Raw genomic sequence first — 19,989 nt, 5'->3', positions numbered from 1 at the left:
TGTGTCTGTGGGAGGGATCTGCCTGGCTGGACCCCGTTGCTAGGCAACAACACTTTTTTCTGCTCTTGCTTGCTTAACTTAGCTTACAGTTGTAAAACTTTCATTAGAAATGCAAGCACCTTTTTAAAGTGAAACTAAAACTCAATTTGACTTTTCTTAACACACAAATATAGAAATACAAATCAAACTGAAACTTTAAAGGTAAAACTCATTTCTAACACCCACAAATACCAATATAACTTCCTTAAACTATCTCTATTTCCTAACACTCTGTACTTGCTTAAACGCTGTTACATCTCTAACTTTTCCCAGTTCTGACGAAAGGTTGTTGACTGAAACACTACCTTGGTTTATCTCGCCGCAGATGCTACCAAGCCTGTTGTGTATTTCCAGCAATTTCTATTTTTGTAACAGAATGGTACTTTTAAGTCAATAACTTGGAAATTAATATAAAAATATAGCTTTTGATTAGTCACCTTTTTAAAAATTAAAACAGCTTTGCCTTTCTCTGCAATGCCCTGTTTTGGATATTTGGGCAGAATTTTCAACAAGTTGCATATTGTTTTCTTCCTGGCTTTTTGACAGTCAGCTCCTTGTGCCTTCTAGCCTTTGTACCTTCACCAAGGCTCCTTAGACAGCACCTTCCAAACCCATGACTGCTACCACCTTGAAGGACAAGGACAGCGGACACACGGGAACAGCACCCACCTGGAAGTTCCTCTCCAAGCCACTCACCATCCTGACTTGGAACTACATTGCCCTTCCTTCACTTGCTCGATCAAAATCCTGGAACTCCCATCTGTAACAGGACTGTGGGTGTATCTGCACCACATGGACTGCAGTGGTTCAAGAAGGCAGCTCACCACCACCTTCTCAAGGGCAATTAGGAATGGGTGATAAATTCTGGTCTAGCCAGTGACACCCACAACCCATGAATGAATAAAGAAAATAACTTATAAAATAAATTGATGAAGATTCACAATTGAGACTTATCTATGTGTGTGACAGATTGACAAATAGTTAATGACCTTGTCAAGTGTATGTATCTCTACTTTCACTTCATTTATGGAGACTTATTCTATTCATATAACCTGCAGTGCGTTTTCAATTTTTTTGAACCAGAAGATGTAAATGAATAGTTTTGTAATGCGATTTTAATCGCATCACCATTGGTGACCGAGCCTTCAGTATCCTAGGCCCTAAGCTCTGGAATTCCCTGCCTATACTATATATTGCTTCACTACCTAGCTTTCCTCCTTTAAGACACTCCTTAAAACCTACCTCTTTGACCAAGCTTTCTTCATCTGACCTAATATCTCCCTATGTGGCTTGGTGTCATGTTTTGTTTTTTAATTCCTCTGTGAAGTGCCTTTGGAGTTTCATTACCTTAAAGGTGCTATATAAATATAAGTTGTTATATCCAAGCCACAGTAGAGATTAAAGGAAAAAGAAGAGAATAGTGGGAAATTAGATCACTTAGTTAACATCTGAGAGAGAGTTAAATTCTGATGAAGTGTCTCAGCCAAATATTAACCTCCATCCCTCCAAGCTCATTGTCGACATTTCTATTATCTCCATGTAGTTTTACAGAATTCACAATTTTTCCTTTTATCCCTGAATATTAAAGTGAATTTCAGCAAATCACTTAGATTTGTGATTTAGTTTTATTTTCAGAAAAACAAGATACTGGGACAAATTGAAGATGGATTTCAGGTAGGGACCAGAAACTACAACTCCCACAATGCCTGGGTCACGTGGTGGGGGCGGGGCGCCACCCTTTGCGCATGCTCTGGTTGGTGTTGTCGCGGTGCAGGCTGGGATGTGAGTTCCCCCCTTGCCCAGGCCAGTTCCCGGTGACCATGGTGGGCACGTACTGCTGTGTCCCGGGCTGCTTCAACAACACCCTCAAGAACAAGGAGCTCTCCTTTCACGTCTTCCCGAAAGACGAGACGCTGCGAGGCGTTTGGATCAGGAACCTGTCCCGTTTGGACGAGAGAAAATTCAGCGTGTGGCAGCCCAAAACCCATCACAAAGTCTGCGACGCCCACTTCGCGGGAGGCAAGAAGACCTACATGAACAATGTGCCCATCGTCTTCCCCGTGAAGGTCGAGAGATCCCGCAGGAAGGAGCAGGCCAGGCTGCTGCTCCTGGGTGCCAGGGACACAACACCCCCAGGTACAGTCCTCGACTCCACGCTTGCAGCAAATGGACCCCCGAGGTCAAGTCAAAAGTTTATAAATCCCCCTTGAATTTAGCGACGAAAATTGAAAATTGTGTTTTCTTTTAAGTGGTGCATTTGATCTTGAGGTGCAGCGGTCAGGTTTGTATGTTACATATAATTCGTCCTCTTGTAAATTAATTGCACAGATGTGGAGATTTCCATTTGAACTGTCCGAGCTGCAATATGTTGTTTACAGTGTAATCTGAACTCTTCAGCTGTGTAACTGTTATATAATTCACTGATTTTTATTGAGTATTTTGTGATGACGTTGTGTTTTTCAAATGGGCCTGGGATACAGCTGGTTTAATTTTAGCTTCCTCCATCATGCCATTCCCCTACTAAGAAAACAGGAAAGCAATGTGTTCCATTGACACTTGATTATGCAACTGGTCTATATGTGACCATTGTCCTGAGACACTTGCCCTTTTTTTGACCTCCCTTTTTGTAGGTCAGGCAAGAAATCTCAGAAATGAGAGGCATTAAGCAAAAAAAAAATAGAAATAGAAAAAAAATAGAAAAATTCCCCCCTCCCTCCCCCCAATGGCACATCCTTAGTAGAAATTCCCCTAAGGACACTTCAGCTGGGTTGCATATTCTGCCATCAGTGGCACAGTGCATTGAAACACAATGTCTTAGTTATTTAATGAAGATTGTGGGGTGGAGTTTAAATCAGACAAAAGCTATTATTCCAGTGACATTGTTCTGTGACAGATTTATTAGTGAGCACTTGTTATTTTGATATACAAAACCTACTGTACAGTAGAGTTCAATGCTATTGGCATTTTACATGATCAACAGCCGCAATATTTTATTTACATCCTATTCATTTTGTCTTTCACATAAGTCTGTCTCTTTGATTCTCATAAGGGCCCAGGTGTTTCTGTCAGATGCCAGCCATAAGTGTTCACACTGGCCGAATTGCTAAATTGTTTTCTAGGATTATTTCCTCTGCTTTCATTGCTCTGTATTGCACAAGTTTTATGATATCAGTTCAGAATAATCAGGAAAACTTGTATCATCAAACTTTGATTAATTGTGTCCAATTAGGATTGATCGGAAAATTAGGCTGGGTTTTATCGTGACATAGTGGTTATGTTATTAGACTAGCAATCCAGAGGCCTAAACTAATAATCTATAGATTTAGATTTAAATCCCACAACTATCTGCAGAATTTAAATTCAGTTGATTAATTAAATAAAAATTTGGAATACAAAGTTAGTACCAGTAATGGTGACAATGAAACTATTGAATTGTAAAAAAAACCCACCTAGTTTGTTAATGTGCTTTCGGCAAGGAAATCAGCTGTCCTTATCCTGTCTGTCATATATGATCCCAGACCCAGAGTAATGTGGTTGATTCCTAACTGTCTTCTGAAATGGCCTAGCAAGCCATTCAGCTGTATCAAAACTGCAACAAAAATCAAAATTAAGAATAAAACTGAATGGACCTTATGGCATCGACCTGAGTACAGGATTCGGACACAACAAAGATACACCCATCCCAGTTGATGCAAAGTCCTTCTCACTAACATCTGGGTACTTGTACCAAAATTGGGAGAGTTGGTCCACACACTAGTCCAGCAATAGCTTTACAAAATCCTGCTTGCAGAATCATACCTTGCAGCCAACGTTCTAGATTGTTGCATCCTGTCCCACAGCAGGACAAACCCACATGAGGTGGTGGCACAGTGGTACACTGGAGGGAAGGAGTGGCCCTGGGAGTCCACAACATTGACTCCGACCCCATGAGGTGTTAAAGCATCAGTTCAAAAATGGACAAGGAAACCTCCTGCTGATTACTACCTACTGTCCTCCCTCAGCTGATGAAACAGTACTCCTCCATGTTGAACACCATTTGGAAGAAGCAATGAGGGTAGCAAGGGCACAGAAAATACTCTGTGGGGGACTTCAATGCCCATTGCCAATAGTGGTTCAGTAGCATCACTACGGACCAAGCCCTGAATGTTATGATATGGCAGATGGTAATTGTTAGGCTGACCAAATCCCAAAGGGTAACTTGGTCAAACTATCACAACGATTTTGCAATTTGTATTTATTCCGAGAAGGTATGTACACTAAAGTCAGAAGTTATGAGTCCACTACCACCTTTGGAGATTTTAAAGATTAAATTGAAACATTTATTAACAAAAGAAAAGAAATAGTTAAGCACACAAGATTACGGTTATACAGTTATACTCAATCTTTTGGGAACTGTTATAAGACTTCTATTTAACTAGACTCCCAACTACATACCCCTTTCAGGCAACAGTCCAAATAGATTCTTAATCTATAAAACATCCAGCAATATTACCACAAGCATCCACTGTTGCAATAAGGGAGGTATTTCACAGCTTCTCTCTCCCTCTCAATCGACAATGGAACTCCAAGGCTTTTCACAAAATCTTGCACTCTGGACCAAACCAACACTTTTCTGTGGTGGTTAGAGGCTGCTTTTTCACAGGTCTATTTCACACAGCCCATCTCTCAAAATCTCACAAGGCCACTCACCATACAGCTGTCCATCTTTCTTTTAATATATTTTCTCCCTTTTGATCTGTAAATCGCATTGTTTCACCCTTGCTTTGGAAATTACTTTTTCCAGAATATAAAAATTGTTCATGTTGTCCTTATGGCCAGCACTTTCGAGAAAAATAAACTTAATAACTTTGCCTTATTTAATTTGCCAGTTGTAAAACATCTTATCATGTCCCTTTGAAAATCAAACAACCTCTCAACTTATCTACAAAATGGTGAGAGCTCATCTTAACCTACCCATCTTTATTTCAAATTGCCTGTTTTTTACACTTGACCCCATTGATGATTCACACCTTGCAGTCTGACTGTCTTTAGTTTAATTAAATTAGTCACACACACAAGCATACATACACACACACACACACACACGCACGCACACAGGCCTGCTTCAGTAACCCACAGTAATATTAGGAAAAAAAATGATATTTCCTTTACATAAAGGACACGCAGGGCAGGTGCTGAGAGAACCAACAGGAGAGAAAAACTTATTTGACCATATATTTTTAAATTCATTCATGGGATGTGGGTGTCGCTGGCTAGGCCACCATTTTTTGTCCATCCCTAATTGCTCTTGAGAAGGTGGTGGTGAGCTGCCTTCTTGAACCACTGCAGTCCATGTGGTGTAGGTGCACCCACAGTGCTGTTAGGGAGGGAGTTCCAGGATTTTGACCCAGCGACAGCGAAGGAACAGCGATATATTTCAAAGTCAGGGTGGTGAGTGGTTTGGAGGGGAACTTCCAGGTGGTGGTGTTCCCATGTGTATAGCACTCTTGTTCCTCTAGATGGTAGTGGTCATGTGTTTGGAAGGTGCTGTCGAAGGAGCCTTGGTGAATCCCTGCAGTGCATCTTGTAGATGGTACACACTGCTGCCAATTTGTGTTGGTGGTGGAGGGAGTGAATGTTTGTGGATGGGGTGCCAATCGATCAGGCTGCTTTGTCCCGGGTGGTGTCCAGCTTCTTGAGTATTGTTGGAACTGTACTCATCCAGGCAAGTGGAGCGTATTCCATCACATTGCTGACTTGTAGATGGTAGATAGGCTTTGGGGAGTCAGGAGGTGAGTTACTTGCCTCAGGATTCCTAGCCTCTGACCTGCTCTTGTAGTCACAGTATTTATGTGGCTGGTCCAGTTCAGTTTCTGGTCAATGGTAACCTCCAGGATGTTGATAGTGGGGGTTCAGTGATGGTAATGCCATTGAACATCAAGGGGCGATGGTTAGGTTCTCTCTTGTTGGAGATGGTCTTTGTGTGGCACGAATGTTACTTGTCACTTGACCGCCCAAGCCTGGATATTGTCCAGGTCTTGCTGCATTTGGATAGGGACTGCTTCAGTATCTGAGGAGTCACAAGTGGTGCTGAACATTGTGCAATCATAAGCAAACATCCCCACTTCTGACCATATGATGGAAGGAAGGTCATTGATGAAGCAGCTGAAGATGGTTGGACCTAGGACACTACCCTGAGGAACTCCTGAAGTAATGTCCTGGGACTGAGATGTTTGACCTCCAACAACCACAACCATCTTCCTTTGTGCTAGGTATGACTCCAACCAGCGGAGAGTTTTCCCCCTGATTCCCATTGACTCCAGTTTTGCTAGGGCTTCTTGATGCCACACTCGGTCAAATGCGACCTTGATGTCAAAGGCAGTCACCCTCATCTCACCTCTGGAGTTTAGCTCTTTTGTCCATGTTTGAACCAAGGCTGTAATGAGGTCAAGAGCTGAGTGACCCTGGGGGAACCCAAACTTAGCATCAGTGAGTAGGTTGTTGCTAGGCAAGTGTCGCTTGACTGTTGATGACCCTTTCCATCTCTTTACTGATGATCAAGAGTAGACTGATGGGGCAGTAATTGGCCAGAATGGATTTGTCCTGCTTTTTGTGTACAGGACATACCTGGGCAATTTTCCACATTGTCAGATTGATGCCAGTGTTGTAGCTGTGCTGGAACAGCTTGGCTAGGGGTGTGGCAAATTCTGGAGCAGATGTCTTCAGTACTATTGCTGAAATATTGTCAGAGCCCATAGCTTTTGCAGTACCTAGTGTCTTTAGCCATTTCTTCATATCTGAATGCACGTAGCATTTGGAATAAAACTAATGAGTTAACAGCGCAAATAGAGATAAATAGGTATGATTTGGTGGCAATTACTGAGACGTGTTTACAGGGAGAACAGGTTTGGGAGTTGAATGTCCAAGGGTACTCAGTGTTTCAGAAGGATAGGCAGGAAAGAAACGGAGGTGGTGTAGCTTTGTTAGTAAAGAAAGAGATCAGTGCTATAGTGAGGAATGATATAGGCACTGGAGAGCAAGATATTGAGTCAGTCTGGGTAGAAATAAGAAATAGCAAGGGAAAGAAGTCCCTGGTGGGAGTAATCTATCGGTGCCCAAACAGTAGTTTAGCAGTAGGGCACAGTATAAACCAAGAAATACTGGGAGCTTGTAAGAAAGGCACGGCAATAATCATGGGTGATTTTAATATGCATATAGAGTGGACTAATCAAATTGGCAAGGGTAGCCTTGAGGGAGAGTTCATAGAGTGTATTAGAGATTGTTTCTTGGAGCAAAAAAGCTGTGGAACCAACCAGGGAGCAGGCTATTCTGGATTTAGTTTTGTGTAATGAGATGGGATTAATTAATGATCTCATAGTAAAGGATCCTCTAGGGAAGAGTGATCATAGCATGATAGAATTTCAAGTTCAGTTTGAGAGCGAGGAACTTGAGTCCCATACTAGTGTTCTGGAGTTAAACAAAGGTAACTACATATGTATGAGGGCAGATTTGGCCCTAGTCGACTGGGCAGGAAGACTACGAGATAGGACAGTTGATGAACAGTGGCAGATATTTAAAGAGATATTCAATTCCTCCCAAGTAAAATATATCCCAATGAGGAAGAAAGATGGTAAGAGGGGGAAAAAGCATCCATGACTAAGCAAGGAAGTTAAAGATAACTTAAAGGCAAAAACTAAGGCATACCAAATTGCAAAGGTCAGTGGCATGCTGGAAGATTGGGAAACTTTTAAAGATCAACAAAGGGTTACTAAAAAAATAATAAAAATAGCAACGGTAAATTATGAAAAAACTAGCGCAAAATGTAAAAACTGATAGCAAAAGCTTCTACAAGTATATAAAAGGAAAGAGAGTAGCTAAAGTGAATGTTAGTCCCTTAGAGGATGAGACTGGAGAGTTAATATTGGGGAACGCCGAAATGGCAGTGAAGCTTAATCAATATTTTGCCTCAGTTTTCACAGTGGAGGACACTGGTACCGCCCCTTTGGTAACAGGTAGTGCAGAGGATATAGAGAAGGAGGAACTTTAAAACAATCACCATCACTAGAGAAAAAGTACTGAGCAAACTATTGAGATTAAAGAGTGACAAGTCCCCAGGACCTGATGGCCTACTTCCGAGGGTCTTAAAGGAAGTGACAGCAGAGATAGTGGATGCATTGGCTATAATATTCCAAAATTCCCTGGATTCTGGAAAGGTTCCAGTGGATTGGAAAAATGCTAATACATTATTCAAAAAGGGGGGAGGCAGAAAGTAGGAAACTATAGACCAGTTAGTTTAACGTCTGTCATTGGGAAATTGTTGGAATCCATTATTAAGGAAGTAGTAATGGGGTATTTGGAAAGTCAAAATGCAATCCATCAGAGTCAGCATGGTTTTATGAGGAGTAAATCATGTTTGACTGATTTGCTAGAGTTCTTTGAAGATGTGACAAGCAAATTTGCTAATGGGGATCCTGTTGATGTAGTATATCTGGACTTCCAGAAGGCCTTTGATAAGGTGCCGCACAAAAGATTAATAAGATAAGATCACATGGAGTTAGGGGTAATATATTAGCTTAGATAGAGGATTGGCTAACCAACAGAAAGCAGAGAGTCGGGATAAATGGGTCTTTTTCTGGATGGCAAGCTATAACTAGTGGGGTGCCACAGGGTTCGGTCCTTGGGCCCCAACTATTTACAATCTATATTAATGACTTGGATTCAGGGATAGAAGGTACTATAGCTAAATTTTCAGATAACACCAAAATAGGTGGGAAAGTAAGTTGCAATAAAGAAATAAGAAATGTACAAATGGATATGGACAGGTGAGGTGAATGGGCCAAAATTTGGCAGATGGAGTTTAACGTAGATAGGTGTGAGGTTATCCATTTTGGTTGGAAGAATAAAAAGGCGACTTATTATTTAAATCGAGAGAAACTTCAGAATGCTTCAGTGCAGAGGGATCTGGGTGTCCTTGTGCATGAATCGTTGAAAGCTAGTATGCAGGTACAGCAGGTAATAAGGAAGGCAAATGGAATTTTGGCATTTATTACTAAAAGAATAGAGTATAAAAATAGGGAAGTGTTGTTGCAACTGTACAAGGCATTGGTGAGACTGCAACTGGAGTACTGTGCACAGTTTTGGTCCCCTTACTTAAGGAAGGATGTAATTGCACTGGAGGCGGTTCAGAGGAGGTTCACTAGATTGATTCCAGAGATGCGGGGCTTGTCTTATGAAGAGAGATTGAGCAGTTTAGGCCTGTACTCGCTAGAGTTTAGAAGGATGAGAGGAGATCTAATTGAGGTATATAAAATGCTAAAGGGGATAGACAAAGTAGACGTGGAGTGGATGTTTCCCCTTCTGGGGCATTCTAGAATGAGAGGCCATAGTTTTAGGCTATGGGGTGGTGGATTTAAATCAGAGATGGGGAGGAATTACTTTTCTCAAAGGGTCGTGAATCTGTGGAATTCACTACCTCAGAGTGCAGTGGATGCCGGGACGCTGAATAAATTTAAGGAGGAGATAGACAGAATTTTAATTAGTAACGGGTTGAAAGGTTATGGGGAGAGGGCGGGAAATTGGAGTTGAGGCCGAAATGAGATCAACCATAATCGTAATGAATGGCGGGGCAGGCTCGAGGGGCTGAATTGCCTACTCCTGCTCCTAGTTCTTATGTTCTTATATCACATGGAATGAATCAAATTGGCTGAAGATTAGCATCTGTGATGTTGGGGGTCTCCAGAGGAGGCCGAGATCAATCATCCACTCGGCACTTCTGGCTGAAGATGATAGCAAGTGCTTCAGCCCTATCTTTTGCACTGGTGTACTGGACTTCCTCATCATTGAAGATGGGGATATTTATGGAGCCTCCTCCTTCAGTGAGTTGTTTAATTGTCCACCACTAATCATGACTGGATGTGGCAGGACTGCAGAGCTTAGATCTGGTCCGTTGGTTATGGAATTGCTTAGTTCTGTCTATCACTTGCTGGTTATGTTGTTTGGCACACAAGTAGTCCTGTGTTATAGCTTCACCAGGTTGACACCTCATTTTTAGGTATGCCTGATGCTAATCCTGGCATGCCTTCCTGCACTCTTCATTAAACCAGAGTTGATCCCCTGGCTTGATGGTAATGGTAGAGTAGGGGATATGCCGGACCATGAGATTACAGATTGTGGTTGAGTAAAATTCTGCTGCTGTTGATGGCCCACAGTGTCTCGTAGTTGCCCAGTCTTGAGTTGCTAGATTTGTTCGAAATCTATCCCATTTAGCAAGGTGGTAGTGGTACACAACGCGATGGAGGGTATCCTCGTCATGAAGATGGGACTTCGTCTCCACAAGGACTGTGAAGCGGTCACTCCTACAGATACTGTCATGGACAGATGCATCTGCAGCAAGCAGGTTTCTGAGGATGAAGTCAAGGATGTTTTTTGCCTCTTGTTGGTTCCCTCACCATTTACCGCAGACCCAGTCTAGCAGCTATGTCCTTTAGGACTCAGCCAGCTTGATCCGTGGCAGTGCTCCCGAGCCATTCTTGGTGATGGACATTGAAGTCATCTTCCCAGGGTACATTTTGCACCCTTGCCACCCTCGGTGTATCCTCCAAATGGTGTTCAACATGGAGGAGCACTGATTCAGCTGAGGGGTAACGGTACATGGTAATCAGCAGGAGGTCTCCTTGTCCATGTTTGACCTGATGCCATGAGACTGAGTCGATGTTGAGGACTCCCAGGGCAACTCTCTCCTGACTGTATACCACTTTGTTACTGCCTCTGCGGGGATGGTGATGGTGGTGTCTGGGACATTATCTGTAAGGTATGATTCCATGAGGATGGCTGTGTGAGGCTGTTGCTTAACTAATCTATGAGACAGCTCTCCCAATTCTGGCACAGACCCCCAGATGTTAGTAAGGAGGACTTTGCAGGGCTGAGTTTGCCGTTGTTGTTTCTGGGTTGATGCCGGGTGTTCCGTCCAGTTTCATTCCTTATTGACTTGTTTTTAGCTGTTTTGTACAACTGAGTCAGCCACATTACTGTGGATCTGGAGTCACATTTAGGCCAGACTACATGAGGTGGGTTTTTAACAACAGTCAACAATAGACTTTTAATTCCAGATTTTTATTGAATTCAAATTCCACCATCTGCCATGATGGGATTTGAACCTGGGTCCCCAGAGCATTACTAGCCCAGTGACAATACCACTACGACACCACCTCCCCATATCCTCAGCAATATATCAGTTGCTGATGCATCTGCCCATGACAGTATTAGTAGGAGTGACCACCACACAGTCCTCATGAAGACAAAGTCATCAGGTCATGGATGGTGATAGGCAATTAAACAGCTAAAGGGAGGAGGAGGGTCTGTTAACATCATCTTTAATGATGGCAGAGCCCACCACGTCAGTGCAAAAGTTAAGCCTGAAGCAATCATCTTCAGCCAGATGTGCCATGTGGATGATCCATCTCGGCCTCCTCCTGAGTTTCCCAATATCACAAATGTCACTCTTCAGACAATTTGTTTCACTCCACATGATATCAAGAAATGGCTGAAGGCACTGGATAGTCAAAGGTTATGGACCCTGACAACATCCCAGCTATAGTACTGAAGACTTGTGATGTAGAACAAGGCAGGCCGTTAGCCAAGCTGTTCCAATACAGCAACAACACTGGCACACATTTGACGATGTGTTAAATTGCCCAGGTATGTCCTACCCACAAAAAGCAGGACAGTCCAATCCGGCCGACTACCACCCCTTCAGTCTACTCGCAATCACAGAATTTTAACGGAACGGAAGGAGGCCATTTGGCCCATGGCGCCTGCACCGGCTCTCCAAATGAGCAGTATGCCCTAGTGCCATTGCCCTGCCTTTTCTCCATTCCCCTGCACATATTCTATTCAAATAATCATCTAATGCCCTCTTGAATGCCTTGATTGAACCTGCCTCCAGCACACTTCCAGACAGTGCATTCCAGACCCAAACTACTTGTTTGAAAACATTTTTTCTCACATCACATTTGCTTCTTTTGCAAATCACTTTAAATCTGTGCCCTCTCGTTCTTCATTCATTTACAAGCGGGAACAGTTTCACCCTATCTACTCTGTCGAGCCCCCCCATGATTTTGAACATCTCTGTCAAATCTCCTCTTGACTACCTTCTCTCCAAGGAGAACTGTCCCAACCTCTCCAATCTATCTTCATAACTGAGTTTCTCATCCCTGGAACCATTCTTGTAAACCTCTTCTGCAATCTCTCCAATGTGTTCACATCTTTCCTGAAATATGGCGCCCAGAACTGTATACAATACTCTAGCTGAGGTCTAACACGTGTCTTATATAAATTCAGCATAACCTCCTTGCTCTTGCGCTCTATGCCCCTATTAATAACGCCCAGGATACTATATTAACTTTATTAACTTTATTAACTGCTCTCTCCATCTGTCCTGCCACCTTCAATGATCTATGCACATATATGCCCAGGTCTTTCTGTTCCTGCACCCCCTTCAAAATTTCACCCCTTATTCTCTATTGTCTGTCCATGTTCTTCCTACCAAAATGTATCACCTCACACTTCTCCTCATCGAACTTCAGCTCCCACCTATATGCCCACTCCACCAACTTGTCTATGTCCCTTTGAACTTCTACACTGCCCTCCTCGCAGTTTACAACACTCCCAAGTTTCATATCATCCGCAAACTTTGAAATTGTCCCCTGCACACCAAAATCTAGGTCATTAATATAAATCAGGAAAAGCAAGGGTCCCAATACCAACCCCTGGGGAACTCGACTACAAATCTTCCTCCAGCCCGAAGAATATCCATTGACCATTACTCTCTGCTTCCTATTTTTCAGCCAATTTTCTATCCACGTTGTTACTGTCCCTTTTATTCCATGACCAATAACTTTTCTCACTAGTCTGTTGTGTGGCACTGTATCAAATGCCTTTTGAAAGTCCATGTGCACCACATCAACAGCGTTACCCTCAATGATCTTTTCTGTTACCTCTTCAAAAAACTCCAGTAAGCTAGTTAAACACGATTTCCCCTTTAGAAATCCATGCTGGCTCTTCCTCGTCAACCCATATTTTTCCATGTGACTACTAATTCTATTGCAAATAATTATTTCTAGAATCTTGCCCACGACTGAAGTTAAACTGACTGGTTGGTAATTGCTGGGTTTATCCTTACAACCATTTTTGAACAGGGGTGTAATATTTGCAATTCTCCAGTCCTCTGGCACGTCCCCTGAGTCTAGGGAAGAATGAAAAATTATGGCCAGTGCCCCTGCAATTTCTACTCTTACTTCCTTCAATATCCTTGGATGCATCTCGTCTGGTCCCGGTGCCTTGTCAACTTTAAGTAACCACAGTCTATTCAACACTTCCTTTTTGTCAATTTTGAACCCTTATAGTAACAGAGTTTCCTCATCTGTCACCATGACCTGGGTAGTATCTACCTCCTTGGTAAAGACAGATGCAAAGTATTCTTTAAATACCTCAGCCATGGCACCTTCATCCATGTGTAAATTCCCTTTTAGGTCCCTTATCAGCCCTATTCCTCCTTTTACCACCCTTCACTATTTATATGCCTATAGAAGACTTTGGGATTCCCCTTTATGTTGGCTGCCAGTCTTTTATCATAATCTCTCTTCGCTTCTCCGAAATGCTTTTTCACCTCCCCTCTGAACCTTCTGTATTCCTCTTGTTTCTCAATTGTATTTTCTACCTGACACCTGTCACAAGCAAATTTTTTCTTCTTTATCTTAATTTCTACCTCCTTTTTCATCCAGCAAGCTCTGGATTTGTTTGCCCTACCTTTTCCTTTCAGCAATGTGTTGGAAAGTGTCATTGGCGGTGCTATCAAGTTGCAACGTACTTGCCAGTAATTTGTTCCCTAATGCTCAGTTGGGGCTCTACCAGGAGCCCTTGCCCTATTATCTCACAACAGCCTTGTTCCATACATGGACAAAAGAGCTGAATTCCAGAGGTGAGATAAGAGTGACTGCCCTTCGCACCAAGGCAGCAGATGACTGAGTGTGGCATTTAAGAGGTCTTACAAAATTGAAGTAAATGGGAATCGGGGGAAAGCTCTTCACTGGTTGGAGTTGTACCTAGCTTAAACAAAGGCGGTTATGGTTGTAAAAGGCTAATTATCTCAATCCCAGGACATCACTGCAGGAGTCCCCCACAGCAGTATTCTAGGCCTAACAATCTTTAGCTGATTCATCAATGACTTTCCAACATAAAGTCAAAAGTGGCGATGTTTGCAGATGATTGAATAGTGTTCAGTACTATTCACAACACCAAAAATACTGAAGCAGTCAGTGCCCACGTGTAGCAGGACCTGGACAACATTCAAGCTTGGGCTGATAAATGGCAAGTAGCATTTACAAGTGCCAGGCAGTGACCATTTTCAACAAGAGAAAGTCTAACCATCTTTCCTTGACATTCAATGGGATTATCGTTGTTTAATTCTCCACCTTCAACATCCTCGGGATCACAATTGAACAGAAACTGAACTGGACATGCCACATCAACACTGTGACTGTGAGTAGGCTGGAAATTCTGCGATGAGTGACTGATCTCCTGACTCCCCAAAGCCTGTCCACTGTCTACAAGGCACAAATCAGGCATGTGGTGAAATACTTTCCACTTGCCTGGATGAGTGCAGCTTCAACAACACTGGAAAAGCTCAAACACCATTCAGGACAATGCAGCCCACTTTGTTGGCACCCCATCCACCACCTTCAGCATTCACTCTACCACCGATGTACAGTGGCTACAGCGTGTATCATCTACAAGATGCATTCCAAGGCTCCTTTGACATTACCTTTCAAACCCACAACCTTTGCCACCTCGAAGGAAAAGGGCAGCAGATGCTTGGAATTATATCAGACTTCCTTCAATGTTGTTGGGTCAATATCTTGAAACTCCCTCCCTAATGGCATTGTGGGTGTACCTACACCACATGGACTTATGGGGTTCAAGAAGGTGGCTCACTACCACCTTACGAATGAATACATGAACGTATGAATTAGGAGCAGGTTTAGGCCATTAAGCCCCTCGGGCCTGCTCCGCCATTCAAAAGATCTTGGCTGATCTGATTGTGGCCTCAACTCCACGTTCCACTTGTCCCAGATAACCTTTGATTCCCTTGTTAGTCAAGAATCCATTTACCTATGCCTTAAAAATATTCAGTGACCCTGCCTCCACCCCTCTCTGGGGAGGAGTGTTCCAAAAATGTACGACTCTCTGAGAGAAAAAATTCTTCTTGTCTCCACCTTAAATGGGAGATCCTCTGTTAAGAAACTATGCCCCCTTTGGTCTAGTCTCTCCCACAAGGGGAAACACCCTTTCAGCATCTACCCTGTTGTCTCCCCTGGTTCTTATATGTTTCAATAAGATTGCCTCTCAATCTTCTAAACTCGAATGGATACAGACCCAGCCTGTCTAACCTTTCCTCGTAAAATGACCCCTCCTCCCCCTACCCCGCATACCATGGATTCCAGCAGATAACCCGCCCCCCTCCCCCCCCACCATTGGCCTTCTCAAGACCAATTAGAATTGGGAAAAATGACACATTCCCCTGAGTGAATTTAAAAATAAGGCTAGAGATTCAGCACAAGTGTCTATGAACCAAATGGAGCAAATTCAATTCCACATAATGACCACAGACAGAATAGTGACATCTCTGGCATTTTAACAAAAGGTCTCCTACTCTATACACTGAATGCCTGGCAGTTGAATGCAGTACCTCCTGCTATGAAATTCAATTATGATTGAAAATTATTAACTTTAAATACATATTTTAGAATTTGGTTTGAGGGCTAGGGAAAATAAAATCTGACTTTTATTTTTTTTGAAAATTAAAGTTCAGAGTTCACTTCCCTCCAGCTATTTGTTAAATTTAAGAGATTCCACCATTGATTCCATTTTTAAAGATACAATGAGCTGCATTGCTTGCTTTTATTCCATATAGCTTTGTACACTCTGCTATGACTTCAATAGAAAGACAAGATAATGAAATTTAAGAAGGAATCAAAATTTTGATTATAAATGCTGCCAAAAGGAATCCAACAATCTATTGATTATACATTGCAGTTGTTCTGGGAATAATAAAATGGAGAGGCGAGGTAGCTGGTTTTACTTACAGGTCCACTCACAAATCATTGAATGGTGAAGAATGTCATAGGCACTGCCTTCTCACAGGCTGGGAACAGATGAACAGTGGGTCAGCCAGCTAGGTTTGGCCTGATTGAGCAAAGGGAAACTTGCTCTTCTCGAGCCCGGAACTGGACAGGATCAGAAGGCTGACTAGGGAAAGATTCAGCAAAGCTGCTAATAGAGATGGTGTAATTTGCCTTGAGAGTTCTGTAATTAATTAAAACAAGGTGAGACTCGATTATTTCTGTTACTCTGTACATTCACTTACTGCCTAAAGTAAACACTCATACTCTTGTCCTGTTGGGCTAAAGTTTCTCAGTTTGTCTTTGCAAAGATTGGAGAAGTGAGTAAGGGCGCTTGCAAAAGACAGATCAGATTACTAGAGGGTTCTGTTGTTACTTTCTTGAGTTACACTACATTATAAATAAGAGATTTTGTTACACTCCACAAATATGATGCTTAGACTGCTAATGGGCATGTTTGGCACTGCTGTAGAATACCTTAAGGCAGATTCAAAACTTTAAGTAGTATGTTTAAAACTAAAGTGTACCTACTAAATGTAAATTCCTAATCTAAATTCATCTTGTAGAGAAGGAGAAGATAGAATAGGAAAGTAATAGACAAAAAGCTTGTGATCAGTGAACTAGGTGTTACAGTGGTGAACATTGTCCTTTCACCTAAGAGATCTAGGTTTGAATGGCCACGTAATTGAGATGAGATTTTCTCTTCTAGATGTGATGGCGATAAATAAAGCCACTTGAAGAGTATCAGCCCAGTTACATCGCATAAAACTGCCAATATTGAAAAACTGGAGCCACAGTTATTCAAAGGTTGGAACAGTATTGAGTGTATGACATGAAAATGGCATGCTAGTGCAATGGAAGCATTGCTGTAAGCATTTTGGTACTGAGGTGTATTGCTGGAAGAACATACTGTGAATCTCATCCAAATTATGTTTGACCCAGAAAAGCACGCACCTGTACAAATATAGAATTTTTCTTCTCCCAAGCTTAGGAAGTTTTGGATAAAAACATTTTGACCTACGTCAGTCAGTCATCTGCCAATGTATACTTTGTAAGGTTCAGTGGCCTCAGTTGCTGCTTTAATGAGAGTTGATTTACACTACCCTTTAGCCACTTGCACAATAACATAACCTCAGGTGTAATAGTTGCATCCTCCAGTTGGATATCTATGTCTTTCACACGTCAATTTTTTCAATCGTCCAAACTAAACAAATGCTTGGTGAGCAGATGCAAAATGGACACTAATCTGCTTTATTACGTAATGAAGTGAACACAGAGAGCAGCAGTTATGATGAATTAGTAAAAGTTATCTTTGCACCGATGAACACGCTACTATTCAACTTCAACTAGCCATCTTATTTAACTCTGAGTAACTCTTCTGTATTCATTCCTATGGCTCACAGAAGAATGTCTTCTCCCTGCCAGCTTCTGTCTTTTCCTGAGCCTGCCTTTATTAGCCTGACTGCCTGTGCAGTAAGCTGTCTGCAAAAGTCAGGCTGTCTTGTTTTAGTGCTAGCCTCTCACTTTAATTCTGGCTGTTCTCACCCAGAACGAGATCAAACTTTTTCAAAACAGTGGGCATAAAATATTTGTCAATTTCAGAGACAAGAGAACAAATTGCTAATTACTTGCACGTCACAAGGAAACAACATCAAAGCTAGCATATTAACTACCTGCCAAATCAGAACCCCTCCACCCTTTTTCTATATTTTCACAGATACTAAACTTTAACAAAATAACAGTTAAAGTACACTTCTTTCCAAATTATTTTATGGGAAAATAATAAAATGTGACAAAAACTGTGATGAAGCCTGATGGTTATAGGTCTGTCACTGGTGCTGATGACAGAAAGTAGAGATGAAAAGTGAAGAATATTGAACCAAGAAGCATATTAACACCATATCAGAAGTACGGTTTTTGCAATAGCATGTTGGTGCCAATAGCGTTCGGTGATACCAGTAGGCATAATCCTTAGTAGTAATCCTACTAACCTTTTATGGTTAGTCTTTCCATAATTTTAAATAAGACATCATTGAGAGTGCTGTCTTATTTCTGGTCATTCAAAAAATACACTATCTTGCAGAGTGAAACATTACCCATCTTCCTGCTACGGTTTCACACGCATGACTGAAACCAGTGAGCTCTGAATTAATTCTCTCAGTCACCACCAATCTCTATAGCATCAAACTATAAATAGGATTATCACTGCATTTATGTAGACATCTTTTATGTTTACATTTTTGTTCCATATTAGGTTATTTTCCTGTCCTACCACAAGTGGCATTGAGTAAATGTTTGACAAATTAAGGTTAGTGATTTTGTATGATAGCACACTCATGATCAGGCTACCATATAGCCTCCTATAAAGAAATTTAGGTCAAGGTAGGGGATGAAATGACAGGTGAGAGGAATGGTGGATTTCATATCATTTGGCTGGACAGTTCTGTAACTCACTTTTGGAGTGCACATCCATCTGCTTCTGACCTAGTTCTGCTTGTCTGTCTGCTTTGAAGTCACAGTGCCAGTCTTTCAGCACCTAGCAGAGACAATAGTGCATGATGGAAGAGTCAGCATGCATTAAAACGAATGCAGTATTCCATGGGGAACTGTGGTAATTGATGAGGTAGTTCCCTAGAGAGTGAGAAATTTGATTTTAATGCATGCTGACTGGTATAGCACAATCTAAAAGCTGAAAATTATATGGAGGAAAGAGTTACTCGAGAATGCGACACGGAGTGAAGCGACTGTAAGATAGTACATTGTTGGGCCAATCTTGGCTTCAATTTCCATGAGCATAATGCTTTTATTCTTGAGTTAGGTCAGCTGAGACCTGCTTAAAATGGACCCCAATTAAATATTCCCTGAACCTTCGATTACAGCATCAGATTGAATTTTGAAGCGTGCATATAGATTAAAATTGGCTTAAGTCCTGCAAACGGCTCCAGAGCACCTCCATATACACAATTCACTATTAGTTCTTTTTATTCCTAGAAAAATGCTTAGTTCACCAAACATATATTTATAGACAGTGATCCCATTATTCAAACTTGCTTATGTATTATTATTGATAAAATTGCTAAGGGGAGCCGACACTTACACATTCTAAGGTAGTTCCAGTGGCAGTGTGTGATACATTTGAATTATGTGTAACCTGTATTGTTACAAAATAAATTAGTCCATATTCTTCATAAGTATATGTTATCAGTAGTTCCTCCTTTTTTCCCAAATTTTCCCTCTCTCTTCTCCAGCAGGTACTGAATTGTGCTCAATATGGTTTCCTGATATATGCTACCCCCTTACCATGCCAAAGTGGCTATGCTTAACATCTGAGCTTTGATGGTAAATTGTCAGCCTGCAATTTGACCATGGGGAAGGGAAAGGCATACTGAAACACGTGGCATGCCCACACAGGCACTTCACTGTAGGAGCTTCTACATAACATTCAGGAGCTCAGATTCTGGTTGACTTGCCCCACTCCATAACCCACACATGCCGTTGGCATCTGAGATCAATAGAATCAGTTCGGATCAGTAAATGAACCTGAGCCCTCTTGGTCTGTCTGGTTCAGTTCCACATCGGGCAGTGTCTTTACAACTGAAGTGTCAGGAAAGCCTCATGTAGTATTTTCAGCTTTTGATGTTGCACATAAATTTAAAAAGAAATTTTTTTTATTCGTTCATGGGATGTGGGAGGCGCTGGCTAGGCCAGCATTGATTGCCCACCCCAACTTCCCCTTGTTCAGAGGACTTTACGAGTCAACCACATTGTTGTGGGTCTGGAATCACATGTAGGC

The 19,989-nt window shown here is 41.9% G+C and overlaps 1 protein-coding gene across 2 annotated transcripts in view; it reads left to right on the top strand.

Annotated features, from left to right (window-relative positions):
- Nucleotides 1-1,785: 1,785 nt before the first annotated feature.
- The window catches only part of LOC144680719 (protein downstream neighbor of Son-like), a 44,891-nt gene continuing 26,687 nt past the window's right edge, over nucleotides 1,786-19,989 (top strand). Inside the window, exon 1 of one of the 2 annotated variants that reach the window (XM_078541993.1) lies at nucleotides 1,786-2,320. The gene's annotated coding sequence lies outside the window, so the exon portion shown is untranslated. Of the gene's footprint in view, nucleotides 2,321-16,286; nucleotides 16,401-19,989 lie in introns of those variants that run through there. The other variant, XM_078541994.1, reaches the window with a different exon arrangement.

This window comes from Cetorhinus maximus, chromosome 5 (genome assembly GCF_964194155.1).
Source record: "Cetorhinus maximus chromosome 5, sCetMax3.hap1.1, whole genome shotgun sequence".
Lineage (NCBI taxonomy): Eukaryota > Metazoa > Chordata > Chondrichthyes > Lamniformes > Cetorhinidae > Cetorhinus > Cetorhinus maximus.
This window is presented reverse-complemented; position numbering and strand designations above follow the sequence as displayed.